Source organism: Giraffa tippelskirchi, chromosome 9, assembly GCF_054371585.1.
Source record: "Giraffa tippelskirchi isolate mGirTip1 chromosome 9, T2T-mGirTip1v1.2.pri, whole genome shotgun sequence".
NCBI classification, from domain to species: Eukaryota; Metazoa; Chordata; class Mammalia; order Artiodactyla; family Giraffidae; genus Giraffa; species Giraffa tippelskirchi.
In genome coordinates this window covers 108,332,431-108,347,529 of record NC_137283.1, presented here as the reverse complement: position 1 = coordinate 108,347,529, position 15,099 = coordinate 108,332,431, and the positions used below count along the sequence as shown (strand labels likewise).

The 15,099-nt window shown below is 44.7% G+C and overlaps 1 protein-coding gene across 14 annotated transcripts in view; it reads left to right on the top strand.

Moving 5' to 3' along the window:
- Positions 1-15,099, top strand: part of ARMC2 (armadillo repeat containing 2) — a 246,475-nt gene that overhangs the window by 25,869 nt on the left and 205,507 nt on the right. For 13 of the 14 annotated variants that reach the window (XR_014064461.1, XM_081526729.1, XM_081526725.1 and 10 more), the window contains one exon: positions 3,524-3,693. The exons of the other annotated variant lie outside the window; for it this stretch is intronic. The gene's annotated coding sequence lies outside the window, so the exon portion shown is untranslated. The remainder of the gene's footprint in view (positions 1-3,523; positions 3,694-15,099) is intronic. 14 annotated transcript variants of the gene reach the window in all.

Genomic DNA, 15,099 nt, shown 5'->3' with positions numbered 1-15,099 from the left:
TAACTCCCACAGGAGTAAAACTGGCTGTTCTCGCTGCCCTTAGCAGAGAGGAGCCATGCACGTAATGTGCAAGGGGAGGGAGGGCCAGTCATTATTTAAGCCATGTGATCTGATGGTGGGGGGGCGGTCCTGGAAAGTGAACAAAAGTGGGAATTATTGCACTGCAGCTCACCCTGACGTTTACTGTGATTCTAAAATCTGTGAACATATGGTAACTGCTGGAAGCACCGAATAACAGTTGGAAACCATAGACTTAAGGAACAAACCAGCTACTCTCTTTTTTTGTGTGTGTGAAAAGAAACACACAATTGTTTAAAAATTAAAGTATAGTTGATTTACAATATATTATATTAGTTTCAGGTATAGAACATAGTAGTTCAATATTTTTATAGATAACACTCCATTAAAATTATTAGAAAATATTGGCTATATTCCCTGTGATGTACAATATATCCTTGTAGCTTATCCGTGTTATACCTAGTAGTTTTTAACCTCTTAATTCCCTCCCCCTCTCTGGCCCTCCCCACTTCCTTCTCCAGATTGGTAACCTCTAGTTTGTTCTCTAGTATGTGAGTCTGTTTTGTTATATTCATTCACTTGTTTTATTGTTTAGATTCCACATAGAAGTGATTACATGCAGTATTTGTCTTCCTCTTGTACTACTCCTGCCCTTCACATCTTTTCCCACAGCCCATTTTCACTCCCAAATCTGAAGAAAGTCCAGAACAAACTATTTCTTCATCTTCAATCCATCCCCCACACATCAGTGTGAGAGTTTTTCCTCTCCTTTTCCAGTTTTGGTTGGATCTTAAATTCCTCTTCTTTGTTGCATAGGGCTGGATGGAGAGCTAGAAATGTCGGGATGACACCTTATTTGAGATCTGTGATGGCCCTTGGGAATTCAGGCCAAGGGCTGTTTCTCTTGCCAGTTGATGGAGCCCCACTGTGTAGCTAGCAAAACCCACCCCTCCCCCTCCCCTGACACCTACCCCCTCCCAGACCTGGTCAGCCAGCAACCTTTGCATCTTTCCCCTCTTCTCTGACTTCTTTGGGAGCATCCTGGTGGTGATGTCCATTCCCCCTCTCTGTGCCTGGTGCTGACTCCACTTAGCCTCTGTCTTAGTCTGTTCAAGCTGCTGTAACACCACAGACTGGGTTGCGTATAAACAACAGAAACTTACTTCTAACAGTTCTGGAGGTTGGGAAGTCCAGGATCAAGGTGTCAGAAGATATGGTGTCAGGTGAGGGCCTGCTTCCTGGTTCATAGACAGCTGTGTCTTCTTGCTGCATCCTCACATGGCAGAAGGGCCGAGGGAGCTGGCTGGTGTCTTTGTTATAAGGGCACTGATCCCATTCATGCGGGATTCATTCAACCCCATTCACCCTCACGACCTAATCACCTCCCAGAGGCCCCATCATTTTGGGGAGCCAGGTTTCAACATATGAATTTTGGTGAGAGGGAGACACAAATATTCAATCTATAACAACCTCTCTCATTGTCTAGTTTACATGTTTTGTGTCTTTGTGTCTCTCTTCTAAACGACAAGATTCCGGAGGTTCTGAACCGTGTTTTCTTCATTCACTACCTGACTCACTCCATCACCAAGCAGTGCTTGTCGCTCCTGTGTCCACATACATTCATCTTTGTAGACTTAATGTTGAGCACCCTGCCTTTGACCAAAAAATGAATCGACTGCTATTCAGAGATTTTCTTGTCTTCTGACTCCTCTTTTTCTTCGCTAATCAAGTTGCTCTGGGAACTGAGGGAACTAGCTTCCCCTCCTCTCATAGTGAGAGAGGGCTGGAAGTCAGTCTCACGGGTAAACTGAGGCTCCCCTAGGTGCCTGCCGTTTCACATAACAAGTTCTCCCAGAAAAACCAGTTTGGGCAGCACATTCTTGTCTAACCACATCTCTCTAGAAAGCCCTATACAGAGAATGCTAGCTTCCTATGTGATATCCACTCTCTTTCTTTCTTAGAGACAGAGATACAATGTCATTCCAGGTGGCACATAGTCACTCAAAGGACTATGATTTTCTGCCTCTTGTGTAGAAGATGAAAGCAGAAATTGTTGGATGGAACTTCTGGGAAAGACTTTTTTGCCCTTCCATCCTACCTGCCTTGTTTGGGATGTGGATATGATGGCTGGAACTGCAAGAACCATGTTGAGGTCACAAAGAAGAGACTAAAAGAATCACAAAGACTCAGTCCTAATTTTCTTGATTCTAATTGATTCTTAAGCCACTGATCCAATGCCAGTAATTACCCACACTTTCATTTCACATTAAACAATAAGTAGACCATTGTGTTTAAGTCACTGTAACCAGTCCTATTACTAGCAACTGAAAGCTATTTCTAGTTGATACACTGAATTAGATGATAGTTCGGTGAATACTCGAAGGCCTTAGTTACAGGGATTTGAGCTCTTATAAAAGGCATCATTCTCAGAAATTCTTCCTTTGCTGAAAAGCCCTGGTGTCAATACTCTCTGAGTTAAGTGAGATCTTTTTGGTGTTCCCAAATTTAACTTCTTCAGTGAAAGTGAAAAATGAAAGCCTCTGGGCTCCCTCCCTAGAAGCACTTTTAGGAAAGCAAGTCATCATCTCCTTTTGACGTGTGGTCACCTGCGACAGCATCGCTGATACCATGCCCGCGAGCTACATGTTGAAGTTCTCCAACATCTGGCAGCTGAGCTGCTACTGGCTTTTTTAAGCACAAGTAAAACCAAGCATTCAAATGTTCCCAATTTAGCCTCTGAAGCATTATGTTGGGCGCCTCTACCTTGGCCCACAGCTGCCAGCAATCCAAAGCTCTTACTTGTACAGACATTTTCAGTTTTTTAAATTTAGGTATTCTCCTTGTTCCCAATGGTGGTGAAGTTGTCCTGGAGGAATTTTAATAGAGGCAGTCACTGTTGTGTCTTACCAACCAAAGGTGTCCAAAAGGTTTCCCTGGGGCTGGGGTGGTAAGGACGGTCTTTGAAAGAGAGCAGAAAAACCTGCTGTGAAGCTGAAAGTCCTGTGTCCTGTTAATGCCTTATGAAGAACACATTCCTCTCTGTAGCCAGGCCCTCATCTCAAGCAGCCAATTTTTTTCCAGTTTTTATGAATTTATTTATTTTTCATTGAAGGATAATTGTTTCACAAGATTGTGTTGATTTCTGCCATATATCAACATGAATTAGCCATAGGTATACATATATCCCATCCTTCTTGAACCTCCCTCCCACTTCCCACCCCACCCCAGCCCTCTAGGCTGTCACAGAACCCCAGTGTGAGCTCCCTGAGTCACACAGCAAATCCCCACCGGTTGTCTATTTTACATATAGCAGTGTATATGTTTCCATGCTACTTTCTCCATTCGTCCCACCCTCTCCTTCCCTGCCACCCCCACTTCTGCCATGTCCTGAAGTCTGTTCTCTGTGTCTTCAAGCAGCCAGTTTTAAGTGATAGTCATGCCATAAGGGTGGGGTCAAGGTGGTGGGAATAAAACCCCACCTTCTTTCTCATTTATGCCTGTGCAGGGTGAGAAGCCGAGTCAGTGGGAGGCAGCACTCTGGAACTGAAGAACTCCATCCTCAAGGGCTAACCATCCCATCTTGTGGACCCCTTCATCTGCAGACGATGCTGCCCAGGACCTGAGGGCAGCAGGTCCGCCCTCTCCTTCTATGCTCTTTCTCTAGTCGCGCTCCAGGTTAGTGCCACAGTCTGTAAGAAGCGAGTGGAATCAGAGAATATCAGCAGCACAAGGGGCTTCAGAGAATGCCTCACCCCACTTTCTAATTTGACATATAGATAAAATGAGGTCCATGGCAGAGAAATGATGAATCTCAGGGCACATCACTAGTTAGTGACTAGCTTTAGGTCCTGACCCTAGGCTGGCAAGTTTGGCATAGTAATAGATACTAGCAAGAGCGCACACACACACACACACTCTCACACAACTCTTGTTTAGTTCACTATGTGCAAGGTGCTGTTGTAAAATATGTATAGGGTTGTGTGCATATTATCTTTCCAATTTTATGAATAAGGACTACAAAGCTCCAAGATGTTAACTAACTTGCCCAAAGTCACAGCTAGTGACTGGCAGAGCCAGAACTTGAACTCAGGCAGTCTGGCTCTGCTCTTGACCCCTGCACTGTCCTGACATATTAGCATGTGGTCTTTACTCAATTACGGTCCACAGGAAGGATCTCTAATAAATTCCTTGGCCAGAGGATTCCTGGCTTGATATCTTACCCTTGGAGGGACATTTCTCAAAACATGATGGTACGAGGTACTAAAGTATGGCTTCAACCAAAACTAAAACTAAGCAAAAAATTCCATGGTCAAACAAATGTGCAATGTTGTATTAAAACAAGTTAAACAGAATTGCTTTTACCACAGAACTTCTCAGAGCCTTTAATATGCCAATGGACATTGTGAATTTTCTAAAAGAGTCTAAAAGCATTTCCTAAACATTTTGGAACATAGAGCATTTTTTTCATGCATTGATGTCATCACACATCATGTGGCTTCTGGAAAACTCAATCAAGTAAAAAAGGCAAATTTTATTTGATGTATTGTTATGAAAATAGCTTTGACCTCAAGAATGCACTAAAATGGAAAACAACTTTGACTCAAAGATACCCTCCAGGGTTTCCTGGAACACAGTTTGAGAACTGATGTCCTAGGAAAAAATATATTAAAAATAAGACTTGAAGGACATGATCATGGGCTAAATAGCATCTTGTCCTTGTGAAGGACAGGGAGAAAAATGAATGAAAGAGCATGAATGTGTTTTAAGAATCAGTCTTTCATTCTACTAACTCCTTATTTTCCCTTTTCTTTCTCTTCTCTTCCCTCCTTTCTTCTTTGCATTTAAAAATTCCTTATTGCTCCATAAAGGGTTTAAAAAGTAGCTTACTCTTCCAGTAAGTCAACATTCTTATTGATAGAGACACATTGCAGAATAAGTAAAGTGTTATTTTTTGGGGGGGCTGTCCCTATCCTCACAATTCTCCTTGATTTGCACCCCTATCAATCAACCTGAAATTTCTATCATTAGCATTTTGTTTATTTAGGTAAAGGCATGTCTTTCTAGAAAGAGGCTCTGGTTCAGATGTAATTTGGATATGGCAGGAAGCGTGACATGTTGGGCTACACCACTTGAGCCTCTGCACAAGTGGCTTAGTTTAGGGAGATTTTCCCGAATAAGAATCCTGAGGGATTGGGACTCAGGATGGGGGAGTACTGCAGCGATTACCCTCAGGGGACCCTAGAAAGTGAGGTACCTGGTGAGGAGTAGCTGCTGTTTTTTAGGGAGATGTCCAAAGGTGCCTTTTATTCATTTAACAATTTTATCTGGGGTCTGCCCTGGATCCGAGGTCATTGTGCATTTATACTAGACCAACGGTCTTTGAGGGCTTCCCTGGTGGCTCAGACAGTAAAGAATCTGCCTGCAATGCAGGAGACCAGGGTTTGATCCCTGGGTCAGAAAAATCCTCTGGAGAAGGGAATGGCAACCCACTCCAGTATTGTTGCCTGGAGAATCCCATGAACAGAGGAGCCTGGCAGGCTACAGTCCATGGGGTCACGAAGAGTCAAACATGACAGAGTGACTAACACAGGGGTCTTTGAACCTGACCTCAACCTTCAGGACAAAACCAGTGTGACATCTGGGGTAACCCAGACCAGGTGGGAAAAATGAAACATATGTCCTACTGGGTGACACAGGGTCCTACTTTGTAACACTGGCCTGTGCAATGTCACCTTGTCCTTTCACTCACGAGGCAGCTGATCCACAGGAGGACGCTCTGGTGCCCACAGCCTGGGGCCAGATGGAGAATCACCGGGTGGAGGGACCCGAAGGGTCCTTCCCCTCCTGAGGGCAGCTCTGTCTTCCTCGCTTCTTTGTCTTTTCCACCCTTGGGTTTTAGGGCTCCTGCCAGGTGACACTAGCAGTGAATCACCACCTCTTACACTTGCCACTGCCATGTGCCATATGCCACACTTGAGCCCAGGTGTTTGCCAGGCAAGTCCTTAGGTGTTTGCCTGGAGTGGGCCCGCGTGGTTGATGTGCTCCTTGTCCAGGCAAACCCATCCAACTAAGTGTTTTATAAACAACAAAACAAGTTTATTGGGAGTTGTCCACATACAGTAGTACTACACACTCCTTCAGAAAATACAGATGAGAAAGTGGAAAAGTCACCCACAATCCTGTCACCCAGAGATAAGGACAGCCAGCTCTGGATGTGAACCCCACCTGCCCTACAGACACTTGTGGAAGGTCCCAGGTGGGATTCATACATGGCCAGAGTCATGGCCCTTCTTCCACCCTCCCCGCCCACCATCCACATCCCCGTTGCTTTGCAGCAGTGTCTACACTGCAGAAGGGGCCGGGTTTTGTGTGTGGATTCTCTGGCTTAGAGGGTAATGGAGAGGACAGCGTGGAGTCAGGCCCCCTTTCTGTCTCAGGGACGGATGGATCTGATAGGGTGTGAGGGGGAGGAGCCTGCTCCACAGTTCTGAGTAGGATTCAGTGTGTCCCACACAGTGAGGACTCGGAAGTTCAGCTCTGCTCAGGCAAATGAAGGATGTCTGTTCTCCGTCATGTATTGAAGCCACTAACTTCCTCTCGGGACACCCCTGTCACGGAGTGGGGGGCCTCAGGTGGGGATACCACCCTCTTGCCAAGTGTCTGCCACTCTGATTCCTGGTTCCTTTCCTCACCCTTGATGCTGCCTTGGTATTCCCTTTAGATCTCCTAATTTGAAGTCTGTATTTAGTCTTTTCTGCCTTAGCAAATGCATGGTAGTTAAATATGAAATCCAAGACGTCATAAACCATCAGCCTCCTGTTTCATATAAAATGCATGAGGAGACATCACCAGCATTCACAGGCTCTGATGAATCACCTCAGGTTCTCAACATTTCCCCACCACTCTTTTTAAAAAAAAATTTTTATTTTGAATTGCTTCCCCTATGGCTCAGTGGCAAAGAATTTGCCTGCAATGCAGGTGATGCAGGTTTGATCCCTGGATCAGGAAGATCCCCTGGAGGAGGGCATGACAACCCACTCCAATATTCTTGCCTAGAGAATTCCATGGATAGAGGAGCCTGGCAGGCTACAGTCCATGGGGTTGCAAAGAGTCAGACACGACTGAAGCGACTTAGCACAAGCATGCGCATAGCCAGTTAACAATGTATCACTCTGAATTCTTCAGATTAAACAGGGAAAGAGCCGGGGAAAGTTGGGCTCTTTTGAGGCCTGCGCTGGCCAGCTAGAGCAATCCTCTCTCCTGGCTCAGCCTCTTCGCAGGCAGCCCCTGTTGGCTTATCTGTTTATTCTGCAATTAGCACTAGAAGGAAACTCAAGGGGAAATTTTTGCTTGGGGGCCCAGAATTTATATTTCAGAACTTCTTCCCCTCGTTAGAGCACCAGATTCTGTCAGGAGAGTTTGAAAACAATAGATCTCAGTGCTCTTCCAAAAATACTCTTGATAATCAGTTCAGTTTAGTTCAGTCGCTCAGTTGTGTCCGACTCTTTGCAACCCCATGAATCGCAGCACTCCAGGCCTCCCTGTCCATCACCAACTCCCGGAGTTTACCCAAACCCATGTCCATCGAGTCGGTGATGCCATCCAACCATCTCATCCTCTGTCGTCCCCTTTTCCTCCTGCCCCTAATCCTTCCCAGCATTAGGGTCTTTTCCAATGAGTCAACTCTTCGCATGAGGTGGCCAAAGTACTGGAGTTTCAGCTTCAACATCAGTCCTTCCAATGAACACCCAGGACTGATCTCCTTTAGGATGGACTGATTGGATCTCCTTGCAGTCCAAGGGACTCTCAAGAGTCTTCTCCAACACCACAGTTCAAAAGCATCAATTCTTCGGCACTCAGCTTTCTTTACAGTCCAACTCTCACATCCCTACATGACTACTGGAGAAACCATAGCATTGACTAGACGGACCTTTCTTGGCAAAGTAATGCCTCTGCTTTTAAATATGCTCTCTAGGTTGGTCATAACCTTCCTTCCAAGGAGTAAGCGTCTTTTAATTTCATGGCTGCAATCACCATCTGCAGTGACTTTGGAGCCCCAAAAAATAAAGTCTGACACTGTTTCCACTGTTTCCCCATCTATTTCCCATGAAGTGATGGGACCAGTTGCTATGATCTTAGTTTTCTGAATGTTGAGCTTTAAGCCAACTTTTTCACTCTCCTCTTTCACTTTCATCAAGAGGCTCTTTAGTTCTTCGCTTTCTGCCATAAGGGTGGTGTCATCTGCATATCTGAGGTTATTTATATTTCTCCCGGCAATCTTGATTCCAGCTTGTGTTTCTTCCAGCCCAGCATTTCTCATGATATACTCTGCATAGAAGTTAAATAAACAGGGTGACAATATACAGCCTTGATGTATTCCTTTTCCTATTTGGAACCAGTCTGTTGTTCCATGTCCAGTTCTAACTGTTGCTTCCTGACCTGCATACAGGTTTCTCAAGAGACAGGTCAGATGGTCTGGTATTTCCATCTCTTTCAGAATTTTCCACAGTTTATTGTGATAATCACTGGTAATTTCAATATCCACAAACATGGTCTTTCTAATACTGTCTCTCAGTTCTTCAACTTCTCCTCCTCCCAGTGATCTTATCCTTTATGGCAGCTTTTAAAAATTTTTTATGTTTCTATCTCACATAGAGTACTGCTTTCATTCATTTTTCAAAATTTTATTGGTAAATAGTTGATTTACCTTGTATTAGTTTCAGGTGTACAGCATAATGATTCAGTTTTATATATATATATGTGTGTGTGTATATATATGTACACACATATATTCATTCTTCTTCAGATTCTTTTCCCATATAAGTTATTACAGAATATTGAGGAGGGTTCCCTGTGCTATACAGGAGATCCTTATACAGGTTGGTTATCTATTTTATATATTGTAGTGTGTGTATTTCAGAGAAGGCAATGGCACCCCACTCCAGTACTCTTGCCTGGAAAATCCCATGGATGGAGGAGCCTGGTAGGCTGCAGTCCATGGGGTCGCTAAGAGTCGGGCACGACTGAGCGACTTCACTTTCACTTTTCCCTTTCATGCACTGGAGAAGGAAATGGCAACCCACTCCAGTATTCTTGCCTGGAGAATCCCAGGGATGGCGGAGCCTGATGGGCTGCCGTCTATGGGGTCGCACAGAGTCGGACACGACTGAAGCGACTTAGCAGCAGCAGCAGCAGCAGCAGTGTGTGTATTTTAAACCCAAGCTCATAATTTATCCACCCCACCTTACCCCCGTACATTTCCCCTTTAGAAACTGTTTTTGAAATCTGTAAATCTATTTTTGTTTTATAAATAAGTTCATTTATAAAAATTAGATTCCACATATAAGTGATGTCTTGATATTTGTCTTTCTCTGGGTGACTTAGTATGATAATCTCTAGGTCCATACAAATTGCTGAAAATGGCATTCTTTCATTCTTTTTTACTTAGTTGCTCAGTCACATTCGACTCTTTGTGACCCTATGAACTGTAGCTAGCCAGGCTCCTCTGTCCATGGAATTTTCCAGGCAAGAATACTGGAGTGGGTTGCCATTGCCTTCTCCAGAGGATCTTCCTAACCCAGGGATTGAACCCACATCTCCTGTGTCTCCTGCATTGCAGGCAGATTCTTTACTCATTCATCTGGGAAGCCACTAGGAAATGAGAATGACACTCTTTAAGTAGGATTTTCTACCAGTTTCATCAGAATTGACCACATATCTCAAAACCTTAACTGGTTGGTCATCCAGATGGCAGATTTAGGAGAGGGGATGCCTAGGATGGAACAGGACAGAAACTTGGTCTGTTAAGGGAGATAGCGAACCAGCAGTTGAGAGCACACACCAAGACTGTCAGTGGTGGGTTGAAGTCCCTGCTTTGGAACGTTAATGAGATGACCTAACCTGGGCATCTTGAGAGTTGAGATGATGTGTGGAAAGCACCAGAACAGCATCTGGGACATAGGCACTGTCACATACTCACTGTTACTACTTTTTTAAAAAAAATTAAACATGGCACTGAGAAGTTTTTAAGCACATTCTGGTTTAATCAGCATTTTGACTCTGTAAGGTGGTGTCAGTATCTGTCCTGCGGATGGGAAAGTGGCTCCCTAGGCTGCCTGGCCTGTCCCCAGGAGAGGGGGTAACACAGGCATGTCCGTGGAGGGCGTGCAGGTGAGTTACCCAAGGTAGGAGGAAAGACAAGACTCTCCCCTGGCTGCCAGGCGGGAGGTGCAGAAGCTCATTCAACCTTCCCTGGGCACGTGGCAGGTCTCCTTAGAAACTGCTGGGGCAGGTCTGGTGGTCAGGGCACTTGGCCCGAGGCCCCAGCATGGGCTGCTCACAGGAGCACGTGACTGAGGGGGGAATGACAAAGTTGGGATTCTTGCTCCAGGTTATCGGCAAAGGAGGTGGGAGGGGATGGGGGCACACGGGAAGTTGGTGAAGACATCCCCCTGACTATTCTTTTTTATGGCTGAGTAATATTCCATTGTGTATATGTACCACATCTTATTTATCCATTCCTCTGTCAATGGATGTTTAGACTGCCTCCATGTCTTGGCTATTGTGAGTGGTGTTGCAATGAACATTGGGTGCATGCATCTTTTCAAATTATAGTTTTCTCCAGATATATGCCCAGGAGTGGGATTGCTGGATCATCTAGTAGCTCTATTTTTAGTTTTTTAAAGAAACCTCTATAGTGATTATAGCAATTTACATTCCTACCAGCAATGTAGGAGGGTTTCTTCTTCTCCACATCCTTTCCAGTATCTGTTATTTGTAGACTCTTTAATGATGGTCATTCTTACCAGTGTGAGGGGATACCTCATTGCAGTTTTGATTTGTATTTCTCTGATAATTAGCAATATTGAGCATCTTTTCACATGCTTCTTGGTCATCTGTATGTCTTCTTTGAAGAAATGTCTATTTATATCTTCTTCCCATTTTTTGTTGGGTTTTTGTTTTTCGATATTGAGCTTCATGAGCTGTTTGTATATTTTGGAGATTAAGCCCTTGTTGTTTAGTTCATTTGCAAATATTTTCTCCTGTTCTGTGGGTTGTCTTTTTGTTTTGTTTATGGTTTCCTTTGCTGTGCAAAAGCTTTTAAGTTTAATTAGATCCTGTTTGTTTATTTCTGCTTTTATTTTCATTACTCTAGGAGGCGGAGCAAAAAAGATATTGCTGCAATTTATGTCAAAGAGTCTTCTGCCTGTTTTCCTCTAAGAATTTTATAATGCCCGGCCTTACATTTAGGTCTTTGATCCATTTTGAGCTTATTTCTGTATATGGTGTTAGAGAATGTTCTAATTTCATTCTTTTACACTCTGTTCAGTTTTCTCAGCACCACTTATTGAAGAGACTTTTTCTCCACTGTATATTCTTGCCTCCTTTGTCATAGCTTAATTGATCACAGGTGTGTGGGTTTATTTGGGGGATTTCTATCCTCTTCCACTGATTCATTATGGTATTTTGGCCACTCATGCCCCTGGCCATGCCCTTGACCTTGCCATTACTAATAGTTGTACTCCCTTCGTAATCTCAGTTTCAAATGTTCCACCCTCTCATCATAGTTTTCTCCTTCCAGTTCAGGCTTCTATTCTATCCAGTGGTTCTTCAACCTCATTGAGATTCACAGTCAATGGATCTATCACCCTTTCACTATTCCCCACCACCTCCATTGTCACCCACAAGTCCTCACTGCCCTCCTTACCCACTTGGATTATGTGGTTTCTCATTATCACACTGGCCACAAATACATAATCAACCCCCTTCCACCTCTTCCTTCATTGTACCTTCTTGGCAAGACCAGAGGCCTGGCTGAATCTACCTCTGTCCACTGTGTCTGCACCAGCAAGGCTGAGCATGCCACTGGCTGTGGTTGAACTTCAGGTGGGACCTTGGTGCTGGCCTGGTGCTTCTATTCCATTTCCCTACACCATTATTCTCCCACTCTGTAAGACAATGATTTCCCATTTTCTCCTCCCTTCTCAAACCCTCAGTCTTCTCCCCCGCATGCTCACACTCAGCTGATGACCTTGCTTCCTAGTTCAGTGGGATTATAGAAAATAAACTGACAAGTTCCATGTTCCCACCACTGCACCCACCCACCCGTTCTCACCAGTGCATATCTGCTCTGCCTTCCCTGTTGGCTCTGAGATGAATTTCCCAGGCTTCCATCAGCAGTACTCAAAGTGTGGTCCTTGTTCCTGACTGGCAGCATCAACATCACCTGGGAGGTGATCAGAAGTACAAATTCTCTAGCCCACTCCAGACCTGCTGAATCAGAATTTGTGGGGTAGAGCCTGGAAACTGTCTCTCCAAGTGATTCTTCAGCACAATGAAATTTAAGAAGCACTTAGTTAGAACCCTTTCTCTCTCACCTGCTCAGGAATATCCCTCCAGGTGGTCCCCTCTCTCTTTTGCATCATCACACTTTTTCCTCTTTTGGATAAATTTCCATTCCATCCTACATACAGGCTGGATACAAAACACACAACCTCTCTTGATTCCAAATCCCACTTTAGCTACCACCCCATTTCTCTACTTCCTTCTTTCTCTTAACATCCCTTCAATCAGTCTTTTGCTCCCACCATCCCCTAAAATGAACTTGCTAAGGCCATTTTGGCAGAAACTGGCTGTTTATTCTTTCTGGAGACACAACTAACTGACATTTCTCAATATCTGTGCATGGAAATAAGCCCAGATGACTAGTTCTTGGTGTGGGAGTGTGAACCTTCAGGCTGAGGCATTTGAGCTTCAACATGGACTGTCCCTTTCCTTCTCTACAATAATGATCCCCACATTTATATCTCTAGCTTAGACCCAAGGCTTGCTTATCCAACTGCCTACAAGGTGTCTCCACTTGACATCCACTAGACATCTCCATGGGGCTTCCTAGGTGGTGCTAGTGGCAAAGAACCTGCCTGTCAATGCAGGAGACATGAGAGACACAGGTTCGATCTCTGGATCAGGAAGATCCCCTGGAGGAGGGCATGGCAACCCACTCCATTATCCTTGCCTGGAGAATCCCAAGGACAGAGGAGCCTGGAGGGGATATGGTCCATAGGGTCACAAAGAATCAAGCATGACTGAAGTGACTTCACATGCATGCACACATCCAACTCACCATGTCCCACACCAGACTCCTGATGCCTTTAGTCGTGTTTCACCCATCATCTTCTCGTTCTTGATAAAATGTTAACTCTGTCCTCCCAGGTGCTTAAGTCAGAACAATGGACTAATCCTTATTTCCCACATCCCATTATTATCAGTTCCTACAGATCTTACCTTAAAAACATCCCAAGCCTCATCTCACCCTTGCATAGGTGCTGTCTGGGTTCCAGCCACCGCTGTCTTCTCTTGCTGACACTCTTGCAATATCCTCCTAATTCTCTTCCTGCTCACATTCTGCCTGTCTTCATGCTGTTCTCAATAGAACATTTAGGATGATCTTTAGACCCAGAAATCATATTATCTTACTTTTCCAGTCTCGCCCTGCTCCCAGGTCACTCAGAATTAAAACCAAAGTCCTTGAAATGGCTCTCAGGCCCCACATGGACTGGCTCCCATCACGTCTTTGACTTCATCTCTTCTGACTCTCTCCTTGGCTGGCTCCCCTCCTGTAACACTATCTTCTTTGCTGTTTGAAGCATATTCTTGCCTGGGATACACTCGCCAAGAGAGTCACAGCCCACTCTCGCACTTCCTCTAAACCTGCAGTCAAATTCACGTTCACAGCTTGGCCTTCCCTGATATAAACTTATGCCCACCCATCCCTGTACTCCCTGTGCCTCTTAGCACTTTCCACCCTCTGGCAGACTAGACATAGACTTATTTTTTTGTTTGCGTATTCTTACCAGAATGTAAGGAGAGCAGACCATCTTCTTTATTCTGTGTCCCCAGAACATAGAACAATGTTAGGTGCACAGTAGGTGCTCAAAAAAAATATCTAAAATGAATGAAAGAATGAATAGCTAAATGGGCCAGCCTCGTTGGGCCCAGGAGAGGAAGCAAGTCTCACCAGTTGAGTTTTTTTTTAATAATTAAATTTATTTCTAATTGAAAGATAGTTGCTCTACAATATTGTGTTGGTTTCTGCCAAACATCAACATGACTCACCCATAGGTGTACCTGTGTCCCCTCCTCTTGAACCTCCCACCTCCCTCCCCATCCTACCCCACTAGGTTGTTACCGAGTCTTGGTTTGAATTCCCTGAGTCACCCAGCGAATTCCCACTGGCTGTCTGTTTTACATATGGTACATGCGTGCTTTGTTTCTGGTGAATGAGAGTCCTTTCTTGCTCTCCTTGTGAATTTTGTCACAAGGATCTTATCTTCAAAGACTCTTGGGTACCCTGTTTTGAACTGCCTGGGAGACTTGTCTCCTTCTCATGAAGTTGGCCTCGCAGACGCACTTGGTGACATCGGACGTGAGTCCCCAGCACAGCCTTTGCTCGTGAGACTCCGGGGCCCCACTTGATACGGGAGGGAGGGCCGATTCCCCTACCTGCTCTCCTGCCAGGCACTCATGGAGGTCTGACCAGCAGAGCAGTGGACAGCACCAGGTTCTACTTGTGTAAAAGTGCAGACAAGTCATCATGACAACTTCAAAAGAGAGGAGGGAAGTTTGAAGGCCCTTTCAGTCACAGGATTCTCGAGGTGAGATGAGCAAGACTGGGCAGGTGGCTTGGAGATGCCGCTTCCTGGTCCTCCCCACCCTCTGACACTGTCTCTGGGAAAGGTGGTTGGAAGCAGAAAACACACAGCTTTGTTGATGAAAAGCCTGTTTATTCCTAGTACACTGGACACTTTGTTCAAGAATAGTTTATCCATTTGAAAATATTGCCCTTGTAACGGTGCCAAGGTCATTCTCTGCTGGGGTTATCAGCAGAGTACGTGGCAGCTCTGCCTGGCGTATTTTAATAGGTGTATCGTTTTCCTGCCAAAGTGACTAAAGAACATTACATAGTTAATTTGTATTCAGTGCTCTCCCTGCATGCATTCTTAATATTCAGTTTTTACGGGGAATTTAAGAGGGAAAAAAAAAGAGAAAGAAATGAATAAATAGGTTAGGATACAATGAACT